This window comes from Oncorhynchus kisutch, linkage group LG16 (genome assembly GCF_002021735.2).
Source record: "Oncorhynchus kisutch isolate 150728-3 linkage group LG16, Okis_V2, whole genome shotgun sequence".
Taxonomy (NCBI): Eukaryota; Metazoa; Chordata; class Actinopteri; order Salmoniformes; family Salmonidae; genus Oncorhynchus; species Oncorhynchus kisutch.
The window spans coordinates 43383872-43401004 of record NC_034189.2 but is presented as its reverse complement, the minus strand read 5'-3'; positions in this window follow the sequence as shown (position 1 = coordinate 43401004).

The window sequence follows — 17133 nt, the reverse complement described above, 5'->3', positions numbered from 1 at the left end:
GTCGATGTTGTGTTTATGTGTCCGAACCTCCGGTGACAGGGAAGTACAGTCAAGGAAGTAAAACCTGTCCAGTTTTTAGATTAATTTAAGGATGAGCGGTAGGTTTTCTTCTTAAAATAATGTTAGTGTGCTCTTTACGCACCAACTTGACTTTGAGTAGGGGTGGGTGAAGGGAAAGAGGATGGGCTGATTTATTAGATGACAGACACAGCGGGAAACCAATCAACAGTACATTGGATGTGCCAACACCAACCCTCAAGGGGCTTAAAGACATTGGTGTCAAGGACAGAAACCATCAACACAAAGACACACTTAAGACGGTCGCTACTCTCTGCCTTGTAAAAAAAAAAATGTACAGTACCCCAATCACATCTTTGATCATTGTACAACATTTTTCAGGGGGCAGATAGCCTGGGCAGGCTAGATACTACACATATTGTATGTTGTATTAATGTAGTCGAGTGTAATTTGTGCCAGTGCTAGTGGTATTAGTTATATTTCCAAGACTTGCCAAGCACCCGCTGTTTTCAAATTGGGGCCTGCGTATGGTGCCAGGGTGGTTAGCAAACCCTCACATTGAAATGTTTCATCTCATAAAACAAAAGAGAGGGCCCTTCCTTATGAACACATTTACTATATTCAAAGCATGATCATCAGTTCCCTGATACAATTTACAAAATTACAAAAATGACCTGCTGCTGGCTTTAATATGCTGTGCAATACAAAGTAGGAGAAGGATAATGGCTGAGGTAAAGTTGTCTAATGCTAGATTCAAGCCTTGAAACTACAAAGACCATCTCACCATTCTAAGGCACTAGTATTCCACATAATGCAGCTACCTGCTTGAAATGATATACATTACAAAAACATTCCTAGCAGTCCCGTCTTAAAAGTATAGTTCACCCAATGTTTTTAATTACATATTGGTTTCCTTACCTTGTAAGCAGTCTATGGGCAAAGTATGACAGTAATCCATGTGATGGTTTTGTTTACCTGGAACTGTATCAAATGATAACTTTTTATAATTTGTGGCACAAATCCAATGCAAGTCAATGGAACCTATATTATAATTTTCATGCTTCACGTCCAAATAATTTATAAGTAACTTTATTGAGTAACAAAATATGTTTGGGATACTTTATGTTCATTTGGACATGAAGTGTGAAAATGCTAATATATGTACTATTGACTTGCATTGGATTTCTGCCACAAATGCTGAAATGTTAGTATTTGGAATGTTGGCCAGGTAACCTTGTCAATAGACTGCTTACCTAATAAGGATACGAACACGTAATTGAGTAATTTGTGTGAACTATCCCTTTAAATACCATACATTTCCACTGCCCTTTCTTTACTAATTATATGATGAAGCAAGAAAGATACTGACTAGGTTGCCTGCAGTATGAGATGAGGTGGATTTTGGTTATTTTCAGGCTGCCGCCCAAAACTGTCATGTAAACCCCAGCAGTGAGGGAGGAGAGTATACAAGACATGTTGTCTTCAGAATGTTTCTTCATCAAAGTTCTTAGAGACCACTCAAGGCGTTGGTGTCGAGACACTGCCCAATTAAATAATATTATTTTTATACAATGATGTTCTCCAGTGTCGTTTCTAGGTATAAGCGACATACGTGGCCACTTCGGGCCCCGCCCTAGGAAGTCAGTTGGGATCTGAACTTACTGTTAGTTAGGATAGTAGAATACACAATGTGAAATTTCGAAATTTCATAGTTGATCAGCAGTTTCTCTTGTTATGTCAGTCACTGACAGTCACTCAACTAGCCCGTGTCAGCTAACATTTTAAAACCTCTCTAGGCTAGGGTGTGTTATTTTCACGTCCGGATGAAAAGCGTGCCCAAAGTAAACTGCCTGCTACTCAGGCCCAGAAGCTAGGATACGCATATTATTAGTAGATTTGGCTAGAAAACACTCTGACGTTTCTAAAACTGTTTGAATAATGTCTGTGAGTATAACAGAACTTAGTTGGTAGGCGAAACCCCGAGGACAAACCATCCAGGATTTTTTTTGTTGAGGTGACTGTTTTCAATGTGATTTCTATGTGGATCTAGATTTCTAAGGCACTTGGTTGCAGTTCCTATTGCTTCCACTAGATGTCAACCGTCTTTAGAAATTGGTTCATGTTTTTCCTTTGAGTAATGAAGAAGTAGCCATTTCCTATCTGGGAGGATAGCCAAGTGTACTGTTGTGGTTGGGGCACCCAAGCTCCACCTTCATTTTATCTGCTATTGAACGCAGTTTATCCCGTCTTAAATTTGATCGATTATTTACATAATAAAATACATAAAGTTGGATTAGGAAAGTTGTTTGAAATGTTTGGACAAAGTTTACAGGTAACTTATTAGATAATGTGTAGTCATGCCGGGCGAGTTGGAACCGTTATTTTTCTGAATCAAACGCGCCAAATAAATGGACATTTTGGAGATATAACGATGGAATTTATCAAATAAAAGGACCATTTGTGATGTTTATGGGACATATTGGAGTGCCAACAGAAGAAGCTCTTCAAAGGTAAGGCATGAATTATATCGTGATTTCTGAGTTTTGTGTCGCGCCTGGTGGGTGGAAATATGATTGTCATGTGTTTGTTTGATGGGGTGCTGTCCTCAGATAATAGCATGGTTTGCTTTTGCCGTAAAGCCTTTTTGAAATCTGACACGGTGGCTGGATTAACAAGAAGTAAAGCTTTAATTTGGTTATTGCTCTTGTGGTTGTATGAAAGGAAAATATTTCTAATAATTGAATTTGAATTTGGCGCTCTGCCATTTCACCGGATGTTGTCAAATCGATCCCTAAGAAGTTTAAAGATTGTAAGTTAGCTGGCTAGACTATCTAAATATTGCAGTCATCATGGTCAAAGTTCCCACATTAGAGGGAACATTGCCCAAAAGTATTATTTTTTATCATCAAGGGGGCAATAAACAATACCTACTAATGCTTGTACAGCCAGAAATAAAAAAATCTAACCTTTCTGGTAAAAAAAAGTATTATAATGTGCTGAGGTGTAGTCACTTTTGAGGAAAAATGCTAATGTACACAGTACAGATATGATGAATCATATATAATTTGTTTTTCGATTCAACAAAAGTAGGGGAACAGGGTTTGAAATGATTGTAACTCTTTCTAAATACAGTAACAATCAAGTTATAAACAACTTAATATATTTCACCTTATAACTGTAAAATACATCATAGTTAGTGACAATGCAAAAGTACACACAGACGCCATTCAAACGCCACTCAATCAAACTTCAGCTTTAAGAATGAATTGATTTCGTCCCTCTGTGACCAAGAGAAAGTGGTCTTGCTTCAATTATTTGAAATTATTATAGTTTGTTGAGAGCTCGCAATCCAGCTGAGAACATCACAGTGAGATGAGACTGCATTTGCTGCAATCACTAGAGTCTCCCGTTTCATATGCTACTGTATATTGCAATCGGAGCTGCGAGGTTCACAGACAGGGGAGCTTGATCCTTTGTCTGGATAGGCCAGAAAATGTGATGTGTCGTTCCCTCTGCAAATGAGGTGTCAGATTTCACGTACTGCATCTCAGATAAGAGGGGAGAACGGCATTGAAAGCAGGACTGTCACGGAGTGTGCAACAATTGATGTGGCGTCGTTCAAAGTATGCTTCGTACACAAAAATGTTGGAACCGATACAGTACTGCTCAAAGTCCCCGAAATAGGGGTCTTAATTTGCTACCTGCTTCAGATAGGACTAGGCATATTAATTCAGGTTAACCATTAATTCAGGCTGTATCACATCCGGCCGTGATTGGGAGTCCCATAGGGAGGCGCACAATTGGTCCACCGCCATCCGGGTTTGGCCAGGGTAGGCCATCATTGCAAATAAGAATTTGTTAACTGACTTGCCTAGTTAAATAAAGTGTTGTTGTTGTTGTTGTTTTTAAATAACACTTGACATAAGGCTTTGATAACAAGTGGAGGTAAATGTTGGTCCCCTTTTCTTCTCATCTCCCCAATTTCATCTTCTTTCCAATTTCTCAATGTTTTGATTGACGTTGGTTTGATTGCAAAAAAAGTGAGAGAAGGGAAATCCCATTCATCATAATTGTCACGTTTGTATGAAGAGATTCAGGAGACAGGCGCAGGAATGCGTAATATGGGTTTTTATTTCACCCAAATTACTGTGCGCCATGTAATGGGATGAGACCCGTAATCATCTGCGCAATCCACAATGGCACGAAAGCCAAAACACACTGCACAGGTACTCACTCGCACCAACGGACATTGTAACAATAAATGACAGCCCAATGGAAACCAAAGGGCACACTTATACAAGTACTAATCAGTGGGAATAGGGGACAGGTGTGCGTAATGACAGTTCTGGAGGGATCCGTGACAATACCCCCCTGACGTGCTGCACTAGCAGCGCAACTACACCGGCTTCGAGGGAGATCACTGGAACGCAGTGCGGGTCGATCAGGACCCGATGCAGCTGCCGAAGTTGCGTTGTTGGACGGGCCAGTTGCCGAAGTTGCCGCGGCAACGGACAGACCAGTAGCAGTGGATGGACTGGTTGTGATGGCGTCGGACGGGCCAGTTGCAGCTGCTGAAGTTGCGGCGGTGCTGGACGGTCCAGTCGTAGCATTGTCGGACGGGCCATTCCCGCTGTCTTCCCTAATGGTCGATTATTCTGTCACATTGGTATGAAGAGAGTCTGGAGACAGGCGCAGTAATGTGTAATATGGGTTTTTATTTCACCCAAATTACGTGCCATGTAAAGGCATCCACAATGAAGACCAAACAAACACTATACAAAAACACAGGGTTGAAACCCAAACAAAAGAGGGAGGAGTACCTCGAATAAATTACACACTCGCATAATGATTAACACAATTACCTGGAGTGGCAGGTAGCCTAGTGGTTAGAGAGTTGGACTAGTAACCGAAGGTTGCAAGATCAAATCCCTGAGGTAAACAAGGTAAAGTCTGTTGTTCTGCCCCTGAACAAGGCAGTTAGCCCACTGTTCTTAGGCTGTCATTGAAAATAAGAATTTGTTCTTAACTGATTTAAAAATAAAAACACATAGAATGAGACCCATAATCATCTGCACAATCCTCAATGGTGCCAAAGCACACACACCAACAGACATTGTAACAATAATCAACAGCCCACTTATACAAGTACTAATCAGTGGGAATAGGGGACACGTGTGTGTAATGAGGGATCCATGACAATAATAGGTTGTTTCTCTTTTGACCTGTTAGCTACAAATTGCAGTTTTCACATTTTGCTGCCTTAAAATTAAATCTAACAACAGATTATATAAAAAAGAAAATTGGAGAGCCTGACCAAATTGATAAAAAATAGGATGTCTTGATTGCATGTCCTCACACAACCCCAGCTATCACAGAACTTTCTACCAACTTTGCAGAGAAACATACAGTGATGTCCAAAATGATTGACATCCTTGATAAAGATGAGCAAAAATGATTGTATAAAATACACAATTAAAATACTCAAACTTTCAGCTTTTCAAACAAGCCAGTAATGTGGAGTGAATGCAATGTTGTTGATCCCTTTGTATTTTCAAGTATTGTGGTGGAAGCATCATGTTATGGGTATTCTTGTCACCGGCAGGGACTGGGGACTTCGTTAGGGGCAAAAAAGTATTTAGTCAGCCACCAATTGTGCAAGTTCTCCCACTTAAAAAGATGAGAGGCCTGTAATTTTAATCATAGGTACACTTCAACTATGACAGACAAAATGAGAAAAAGAAATCCAGATAATCACATTGTAGGATTTTTTATGAATTTATTTGCAAATTATGGTGGAAAATAAGCAAAGATGCTTCCACCAAGTGTTAACTCTGAGGTGTGAAGACATATTCAATTAATACATCCTCATTTTGTATTATCAGTCATTTGAGAAATGTTCTATAATTTTTCTTTCACTTTGAAAATGTGTATAGATCGATAGGGGAAAAAATGTAATTGAATCAATTTTTTAATGTCATTTTAAGGCAGCAAAATGTGAAGACTATGCAAGGGGTGTGTAGACTTCCACTAGTGACTGTATCTTAAAGGCTAAGGAACAACCTGCCAAAAAAGCAATCAGTTCAAAAATGCGCTTTAATACAAGTGCAGTGCTAAAAAAGACACCACCTGTTTCGAGAGCCCGCCTCAATTGAAGCAGACAGTGTTGGTATTTCAGCCAGTCATCTTCCCTGGAGGAAATTGCTTGGCAGAGATATTCCCTGAAGCCCAGCACACCGAGTCAATTACCTTATTGGGTTAGGCATCGTAATGGCCTCTGAAGGGCAATAGACATTAGGCGGTACACATACACAGAGGTGGGTTGGAACAATCGGTAAATTATTGTAGCATTAGGTTTCCCTGCACTCACTTTGAAAACATGAGGAAAATGAGGAAAATGCAATGTGTCGATCTCCCTCCCTCCCTTGCCTTCATTCCGAGCCAGTGGCGATGAATGAACTAGCCATGTCCATTAATGTCACATAATGACGTACGTCCGCTGGCCCCCTGTACAGCCGCTGCTAGCAGGGATCCCTGGGATGAGTCACCAGTAAAGTGAGGGTCATTTATGAATGTAAGACGAGGACGGGAATGTTGGAGGGTAATAAATATGCATAGATAATGGGGCTTATTTTCCCTCCCAGCAAGTCTTTGTGAATGGCTGTGTTCTCATCCTCAAGGACTTCAACTGATCACATCTGCTTCGGATCATGAATAACTGTTGAAATAGAAAGTGGTGGAAATAGGTTATGACTCTACAGAGTCATATATTGTCTCCACAGTTTAACAGAATCCTCTTTTACAAATATAATAGAGGATCATGTTTTCTAAAAGTGCATGCCAGTGTTTTATAGATTATGAAGTGGTTTTGTAATGTGGTTTTTGTAACATGCCGTTTTTTTGCCTGTGGCGAAGCGATGATCGTCTTCTGTTTTTCTAATTCCCACCAAATTGCACTATATTACCTCAATTCAGAGACGGCAAATGTCTGTGAGCATTTCATTCCATTTTACACTGTTTATCTCATCAGTGATACACAAACCATTTTTTTTTAATCCATTGAGCTTGGGGGCTTTCGACTGTTTGGAAAATCCATCTTGATGACAAAGTATTGAACATGGACTGTGAGGAAAATCAGTAAGCACATTAATTTTCTTTGAGGGAAACTATTTAGAGTTACTGAAGAATATTCAAACAAAGTAAACTTACTGAGTTTCTTTTATACTGTTGGTGAGGTTCCAAAGGTTCATTATTGATGAACTGTATGGAAGGAAAGGTTAGAATAGGTTAGCACAATTATGTGAAGTCATATTGTACAGCACGTATGCACGTACACCATAACCATTCAACACTTGGTGTTAATTATGGTGCTCCGCAATGTGTTGAAAGACCTGTGCAATCATAATGGTTCACAGAATCAAGACTTTCTGGAAAAAATGAATTACTGGTGTAGTCTAATTTTCAGTCAAGATTGAGTGAAACCATAGACCTTCACAAGAATAATAAAGTCATACATATTATAGTACAGTGCCTTGCGAAAGTATTCGGCCCCCTTGAACTTTGCGACCTTTTGCCACATTTCAGGCTTCAAACATAAAGATATAAAACTGTATTTTTTTGTGAAGAATCAACAACAAGTGGGACACAATCATGAAGTGGAACGATATTTATTGGATATTTCAAACTTTTTTAACAAATCAAAAACTGAAAAATTGGGCGTGCAAAATTATTCAGCCCCTTTACTTTCAGTGCAGCAAACTCTCTCCAGAAGTTCAGTGAGGATCTCTGAATGATCCAATTTTGACCTAAATGACTAATGATGATAAATACAATCCACCTGTGTGTAATCAAGTCTCCGTATAAATGCACCTGCACTGTGATAGTCTCAGAGGTCCGTTAAAAGCGCAGAGAGCATCATGAAGAACAAGGAACACACCAGGCAGGTCCGAGATACTGTTGTGAAGAAGTTTAAAGCCGGATTTGGATACAAAAAGATTTCCCAAGCTTTAAACATCCCAAGGAGCACTGTGCAAGCGATAATATTGAAATGGAAGGAGTATCAGACCACTGCAAATCTACCAAGACCTGGCCGTCCCTCTAAACTTTCAGCTCATACAAGGAGAGGACTGATCAGAGATGCAGCCAAGAGGCCCATGATCACTCTGGATGAACTGCAGAGATCTACAGCTGAGGTGGGAGACTCTGTCCATAGGACAACAATCAGTCGTATATTGCACAAATCTGGCCTTTATGGAAGAGTGGCAAGAAGAAAGCCATTTCTTAAAGATATCCACAAAAAGTGTTGTTTAAAGTTTGCCACAAGCCACCTGGGAGACACACCAAACATGTGGAAGAAGGTGCTCTGGTCAGATGAAACCAAAATTGAACTTTTTGGCAACAATGCAAAACGTTATGTTTGGCGTATAAGCAACACAGCGAATCACCCTGAACACACCATCCCCACTGTCAAACATGGTGGTGGCAGCATCATGGTTTGAGCCTGCTTTTCTTCAGCAGGGGCAGGGAAGATGGTTAAAATTGATGGGAAGATGGATGGAGCCAAATACAGGACCATTCTGGAAGAAAACCTGATGGAGTCTGCAAAAGACCTGAGACTGGGACGGAGATTTGTCTTCCAACACGACAATGATCCAAAACATAAAGCAAATATCTACAATGGAATGGTTCAAAAATAAACATATCCAGGTGTTAGAATGGCCAAGTCAAAGTCCAGACCTGAATCCAAACGAGAATCTGTGGAAAGAACTGAAAACTGCTGTTCACAAATGCTCTCCATCCAACCTCACTGAGCTCGAGCTGTTTTGCAAGGAGGAATGGGAAAAAAATTCAGTCTCTCGATGTGCAAAACTGATAGCGACTTACAGCTGTAATCGCAGCAAAAGGTGGCGCTACAAAGTATTAACTTAAGGGGGCTGAATAATTTTGCACGCACAATTTTTCAGTTTTTGATTTGTTAAAAAAGTTTGAAATATCCAATAAATGTCGTTCCACTTCATGATTGTGTCACACTTGTTGTTGATTCTTCACAAAAAAATACAGTTTTATATCTTTATGTTTGAAGCCTGAAATGTGGCAAAAGGTCACAAAGTTAAAGGGGGCCGAATACTTTCGCATGGCACAGTGCCTTCAGAAAGTATTCACAGCCCTTGACTTTTTCCACATTTCGTTGTTTTACAGCCTGAATGTAAAATGTATTAAATTGAGATGTTGTGTCACATTTAACAATTTAATAAAAATGTGTCAAAGTATTCAACCCCATTGTTATGGCAAGCCTAAATACGTTTAGGAGTAGAAATGTAACATGATAAGTTACATGGACTCACTCTGTGTGCAATAATAGTGTTTAAATTGTTTTTTAATTACTACCTCATCTCTGTACACAACACATATAATTACAGAGGTTCCTCCTTTAAACGTTGCATCATACTGCAGCGCACCTTGCAGGCTGCTGCAGAATTCTATGGTACGTTATTTAATTGTCAGCCATTTTTAACATTAATGCCAGTTAGTGCTAGTTTGACCACCAGAGGGCATCTTTGAGAAGCATTTGATAGTCTTCAATATTGCCATTAGAGAATTTAAAACCTTTTTTTTAAGAACATAGAATATGGGATTGATTTTAAGAAATGTAGCTTAATTCATTTGATTAATATTATGGTGTTTCTATTCCAAGAAAAAAAAAACTTGGTTTGCATTAGGATGGAACGGAAAATATGGTGCTGTGCAATGTGATGGTCGGGAGTAGGTTACAGTACTAAGAGCATAGGAGGATTGGAGGATTCTCAATTATTATCTAAGGGATATAACATTTCCACACCCTAATTATAGTGTAACCAATATCCAATCGGAGATTCAAGTGAAAATAAAAATCTCATAGATATATCAGGATAGTTAACCCACTGTTCCTAGGCCGTCATTGAAAATAAGAATTTGTTCTTAACTGACTTGCCTGGTTAAATAAAATAAAAAAGACCAGTCCCCATGTTTGTCTCAGAGCAGCGCGAAGCAATGCTGTAGTTATTTCTTCAAATCTTATTGCTTCTAACTTCAATATGCTTTTAAATAAATAAGACCTACACCACTTTTAACAACACATTACTCAACACTAGTAAGACTCATTTCGCCTACGGTAGTCCTACAGTGTATTAAAAAAAACGTATATTATTTTCAATGACTCGACTCTCTGCCAATAATTACATTTAAAGGAATGGAGGATTCTAAATGAATATCTAAGAGGCATTTTTCATTAGGGCAAACTGGATCTGTGAGAATATCTACGTTTTTTTTTTTTACATCATTCTAAATTAATTAATAATAATAATCGAATTGATTAATGTATGATTTTTTTGGAGATGATTTCATTTCCATTGAACCTATAGTGAGCGAGGAAAAAAGCCTTTCTTGAGACCTTCTCACTAATTTGTAAATAAAGCTAGTTTGTTATTTAGAATTATTTATTTCGGGAGAAACCAAAAGCCACCAAGCTTCTCCTTGTGGCGGCCGGCACGGGTATCGAACCAGCATCTGTAGCAATGCAGTTTGCACCGCGATGCAGTGTCTTAGACCGCTGCACCACTTGGGAGGCCTCAGCCACAAAGTTTTTAATGCTGATCAATTGCCTTGCACAAAGTATCAAAATATAGAGAGGTGTTGGTAAAGGTATAATGTCCTGCTAATAGCCCTGCTAATGTCGTTCTAATATTATAATACTGCACATGGTGTCCAGGATAACCAAAACATTTCATTATTATTATTCATTATTAAAGACTATCAGAAAGAATGTTGGTACTTATCTATTTTGATATTTATCATGAATGAGTGAGTCACTCAGCTTTATGTACAGTTGGAGTCATTAAAACTCGTTTTTCAACCAATCCACAAATTTCTTGTTAACAAACTATAGTTTTGGCAAGTTGGTTAAGACATGTACTTTGTGCATGACACAAGTCATTTTCCAACCATTGTTTACAGACAGATTATTTAACTTATAATTCACTGTATCACAATTCCTGTGGGTCAGAAGTTACCACTGCTCCAAAACTGGGCATAAAAAAGCCAGACTACGGTTTGGAACTGCAAATGGGGACAAAGATCGTACTCTTTGGAGAAATGTCCTCTGGTCTGATGAAACAAAAATAGTGAAAGTGAGCAATTGTAATCTAAATAAACACCAAAATAATATTTGGAAAGGCCAAAACATTAATTTCTGTTTTTAGAGGGAGAGAAACAAAGGGCCAATTGTGCTCCTCCCTATGGGACTCCCAATCACGGTCGGATGTGATACATAATAATAATATTAATAATACTTTTCCCCCCTTCCAAATGTTAAAGGTTCCAATTGAATATTTATATTTTTTTATCAATTAGGATTTTTGAGTTTAACCACAACATTTGTTGTATTATTTGTTCTGTCTTTTCTGGTGGATTAAACTGAAATTGCAACCAATCACGGCCGGTTGTGATACAGCCAAACTAACTAAGAAATGCATTTGACAACAGAATTCTCCCCCTGCAAGTCTATTGTCCTGCTAATAGCCATCATGGCACTGTATAACGTGACCGTGTGTGTTTGAAAGAGTATTTTCCAGTAAGCAACATTTTGTTTACCTTCGTTAGCCTACTTACCTAGTGATATTTATTCCCATCGTAATTCGTTATGGATCCATAAGGAAATAAACATCTGCATTTTGAAAGAGTATATTTGTCATTATTTTATAAACGAAAGTATAAAGATGCTGATGAAGAAATATAGTACTATACAGTATATGCTTTATCCAACATTTTGCGTTTGCATGAAGTCACCAACACACACTTTAAACATTTGGATAATAAAGCATTTTGAAGACAGATCCCAGCTGCATTTGTTTGTTAGGCTACTGAGCATTCTGACAAGTAAACATAGCCTACAGTACATACTGTAGTAAACATGCTAAAGTGCCTACTTCTTTTCATAAGGGAGAGCAGGCATGTCCAGACTTTCTCGGTGACCTCAAGTACTCATTAACTCTGTCTTTAATGCTTTTTCGGGTTGCATCAGTCATGGACAGAAACTTCTGAGACACAGTATTTACGATGAACACCGGAGGTTCACTGGTAAGCCACATTTGCCTCGGGATCCATCCCAGTTGGTATTCTGTGTCCACTCGTGGTATCTCTTTTCGTTTACACATCCTTGGAATTGCAGAAAGTTTTAATCTGATCCATGTGCACAAGATGAGCAGAATGGTACCGCACTGAGCCTCCTTCGATTACAGTGGCCTATGATGGAAACGGTAGATCAATAAAGAATTAAAAGTGACTCCAAAACACAAATGCTGCGTACACATTTTAAAAATTAACCGTTTTCTTGGCAACCATGCGTTTTTTTAGTGTGGCCCATTGTCCAGGTCTTTGTCCACTGATCTCCACGGATGGTTGTATCTCTGCAAAAACACATTCACGTTTATAGTACACAATAAAAAGATAAATATATTTTTATTTAACCTTTAATTAATTGTAGATTTTTTTTTTTTTTTTTAAGAAAATGCACCGAAACCAAAATACCTTTACTTTTGGTGATCCTCTAAGCTCTGGCTCATTTTCAAGCCTTCTGGTGGTTATGGTTTGAACCCTGGAATGGGTAGGACCATAGAAAGAAGCTAGCTTGATTTTAAAAAATGTCAATTTCGTCTGTTCTCTTTGGTCTCAATGTCATTTTTTTAGATAAACAGATTTTTTTTTTTTATGGTAACTGTGTTCAGGTTGGAGTTTGGACGGGGTGAAGTGTACTGGAATGGGTCTACAGTACGCCTCACAAGTCCTCAACTGGCAGCTTCATTAAATAGTACCCAGAAAACACCAGTCTCAACGTTAACAGTGAAGAGGCGACTCCTGGATGCTGGCCTTCTAGGCAGAGTTCCTCTGTCCAGTGTTTGTGTTCTTTTGCCCATCTTAATCTTTTAATTTTATTGGCCAGTCTGAGATATCGCTTTTTCTCTGCAACTTTGCCTAGAAGGCCCAATTCTATTCTGGTTAGAACCAGTTACCACTGTTCTGTGAAGGGAGTAGTAGACAGCGTTGTATGAGATCTTCAGTTTCTTGCAAATTTCTCGCATGGAATAGCCTTCATTTCACAGAACAAGAATAAACTGATGAGTTTCAGAAGAAAGTACTTTGGTTCTGGTCATTTTGAGCCTGTAATCAAACCCACACATGCTGATGCTCCAGATTTTCAACTAGTCTAAAGAAGGCCAATTTAAATTCTTCTTTAATCAGCACAACAGTTTTCAGCTGTGCTAACATAATTGCAAAAGTGTTTTCTAATGATCAATTAGCCTTTTAAAATTATGATTATGCCATTGGAGCACAGGAGTGATGATTGCTGATATTGGGCCTATGTACGCCTATGTCGATATTCTATAAAAAAAATCTGCCCTTTTCCAGGTACAATCGTCATTTCCAACATTATAACTTCCTTAGGATCCGCCCCTTTTTTCAATTTGCGTCTAAAATTACATATCCAAATCTAACAGTGCCATATTCGTTATAAGGAGTGGACCAAGATGCAGCGTGGTATGTTTCCATTCTTTATTTTTGAATAGAAAACTTTAAAGAACAAAACGAACAAATGAAACGTGCCGCTAATATAATGCTCACCTGCAACTATACATAGACAAGATCCCACAAAGCACAATGGGAAATGGCTACATAAATATGATCCCCAATCAGAGACAACAATAAACAGCTGCCTCTGATTGGGAACCATTCTCGGCCAACATAGAAATATAATTCACCTAGATAACCCACCCTTAAATCACATCCTGACCTAACCAACATAGAGAATACAATCTCTCTATGGTCACGGCGTGACAAACAGCCTGTAGCTCAGGCCCTGAAGCAAGGATATACATATTCCTGTTACCATTTGAAAGGAAACACTTTGACGTTTGTGGAAATGTGAAAGGAATTTAGGAGAACATAACACAATAGATATGGTAAAAGATAATACAAAGAAAAAAACAACCGTTCATTTGTATTTTTTTTGTACCATCATCTTTGAAATGCAAGAGAAAGGCCATAATGTGTTATACCAGCCCAGCTGCAATTTTGATTTTGGCCAGTAGATGGCAACAGTGTATATGCAAAGTTTTAGACTGATCCAATGAACCATTGCATTTCTGTTCAAAATGTTGTATCAAGAACGCCCAAATATGCCTAATTTGTTTCTTAATAACTTTTCATGTTCAAAACTGTGTAATCTCATCAAACAATAGCATGGTATTATTTCACTGTAAAAGCTACTGTAAATTGGACCGTGCAGTTACACTAACAAGAATTTTAAGCATTCTGCCAATATCAGATATGTCTCTGTCCTGGGAAATTTAACAATGTCTACACTGTATTTCTGATCAATTTGATATTATTTTAATGGACAAAATATGTGATTTTCTTTCAAAAGCAAGAACACTTCTATGTGACCCCAAACTTTTGAACGATAGTGTATATTGTCCTGCTATAAACATTGTTTGCAAAATTCACAGCCTGCTACCCTTGTGAAAAACAGGGTTAATAATATATCTGTGAGAATATCTAAGGGGCTTTCATATAATATTAATAATAATAATAGCTTTGTTTAAAAAAAAAATATTTTGGAGTGTCACGGCAGATTTCCTCCTCCTTCCTCTGAAGAGGTGAAACAAGGATCGGACCAATATGCGGTGTGGTAAGTGTCCATGGTATTAAATAAGAAAACACATACAAAATAACAAAGTGAACTGGCAACGAAACAGTCCCGTGTGGCACAAACACTGACACAAGAAACAAACACGTTCATGTTTTTATAAGGAGAGAAATCAAAAGCCTACCATCACCTCCTTATTCTCCTGGTCAGCATGAGTTTTGAAACAGCATCTGTAGCTGCACAGTTTGCACCGCTGAGCCACTGCTGTACAAAGGGACCGGTTGGGAGTAGGCTACAGTTCTACAGTAAGAGCAAAATAATCCTAACATTTAGGATTACAACACCCTAACTGTAGCCTTAGTGTAACAACAGTTTTAGTAAGTAATACTGACGAGTAGTAACAAAATAATAGGTGTATTTTACCAGGTGTGCGCTGCAGGACAGAGGAATAGCAATTCTTACACTATTGTTCTACATTCAATCACCTTCTTCACCCTCATTATTCAGGTAATTGAAATCGCAAAACTTTTAGATGAGCAACCACTGTATCTATAAGATCTCTCAGTGGAGCAGTGGATTTCAAACACAAATTCAACCACAAAGACACTGGATATCATTTTGAGCATGGTGAAATTATTAAGTACACTTCGGATGGTGTATCAATACACACAGTCACTACAACAATACAGGCATTCTTCCTAACTCAGTTGCCGGAGAAGAAGGAAACCGCTCAGGGATTTCACCATGAGGCCAATGGTTACAGTTACAGAATGTAATGGCTGTGATAGGAGAAAACTGAGGATAGATCAACCTCATTGTAGTTACTCCACGATACTAACCTAAATGACCGAATGAAAAGAAGGAAGCCTGTACAGAATAAAAATATTCCAAAACATGCATCCTGCTTATAATGAGGCACTAAAGTAAAACAGCAGAACATTTCTCAAAGAAATTAACTTAGTGTCCTGAGTACATAGCATTATGTTCGGGGCAAATCCAACACAACACATCACTGAGTACCACTCTGCATATTTTTAAGCATGGTTGTGGCTCCATCATGTTATGGGTATGTTTGTCATCAGAAAGGACAATGGAGTTTTTTTTTAATTCAAAGAAACAAAATAGAGTTCAGCACAAGCAAAATCCTAGAGGAAAACCTGGTTCAGTCTGCTTTCCACCAGACACTGGGAGACAAATTCACCTATCAGCATGTCAATAATCTAAATACAGATATACACTGGAGTTTTTTACCAAGATGACATTTAATGTTCCTGAGTGGCCTAGTTACGTTTTTGACTTAAATCAGTAAAATAAATCCATGGCAAGGCTTGAAAATGGCTGTCTAGCAATGATCAACAAAGAATAAAATAAAAAATGTATGTGCAAATATTGTACATGTCAGGTGTGCAAAGCTCTTAGAGGCTTACCCAGAAAGACTCACAGCTGTAATCACTGCCAAAAGTGAATCTAACATGTATTGACTCAGGGGTGTATTTAATTTTCAATTAATATGCAAAAAAAAATTCAACAAACATGTTTTCACTTGTCATTATGGGATATTGTGTGTAGATGGGTGAGATAAAAACATATATTTCATCCATTTAGAATTCAGGCAGTAACACAACAAAATGTGGAGTAAGTCAAGGTGCATGAATCATTTCTGATTTTGTAATGTTATAAGTAACATATTACATGCATCTGTGACATAACGCTGGCATACTGTACAAGGTTGAACATTTGAGGCCATTTTTTGTTGTTGCCAAAACAGAAAACATAGCACTTCCCATTAAATGTCCTTCTCTGCAGGCTGGTGGTCAACATTTTGAATGGTTGATGTCAAAGTAACCATCCATGGTGCTGAATTCTCCAGAAAAGTAACTGCACAAGATTGTCACATTTCAATTCCTCTCCTATACGGTCTTAGTTGAATTTTAATGAGTGACATCTTCCATTCAAAATCTCCCAATTCATGCAATGGTTAAGTAATCAACTATTACATACCATTACGGGCATATCACCTTCATGTGTTGATAGTCTACTCTCATCTCAGTACTGGTTTCCAGGTACTGTCTTCATAAAGCATCTCTGAGTAGAAATCCTGATCTAAGATCAGTTTAGCCTTTTTGATCATAATGAATAAAGCAAAGCCAGTTCAGACAGGGAACTCGAGTGGTTGTGTCCACTGATAGCATCAGCTGATATTGCACCAATTAGATCCGTCACTCTACCTTAACATAGCGGTCTATAAAGTTGAGCAGCTCTGCACAGACTTTCTCTGATGGCTACCGAACGCAAGCTATGCGCTGGTGTTTCTTGCTACCTATGCCAATGCTGTAACAATTGATTGTCACCACCACCCCGGCCTCCACCTGTTTGGCTCTGCTTTTGTTCCAGTCAGGGGGATTGGTATACTGTAGCTATACCGCGATCATTGCCTG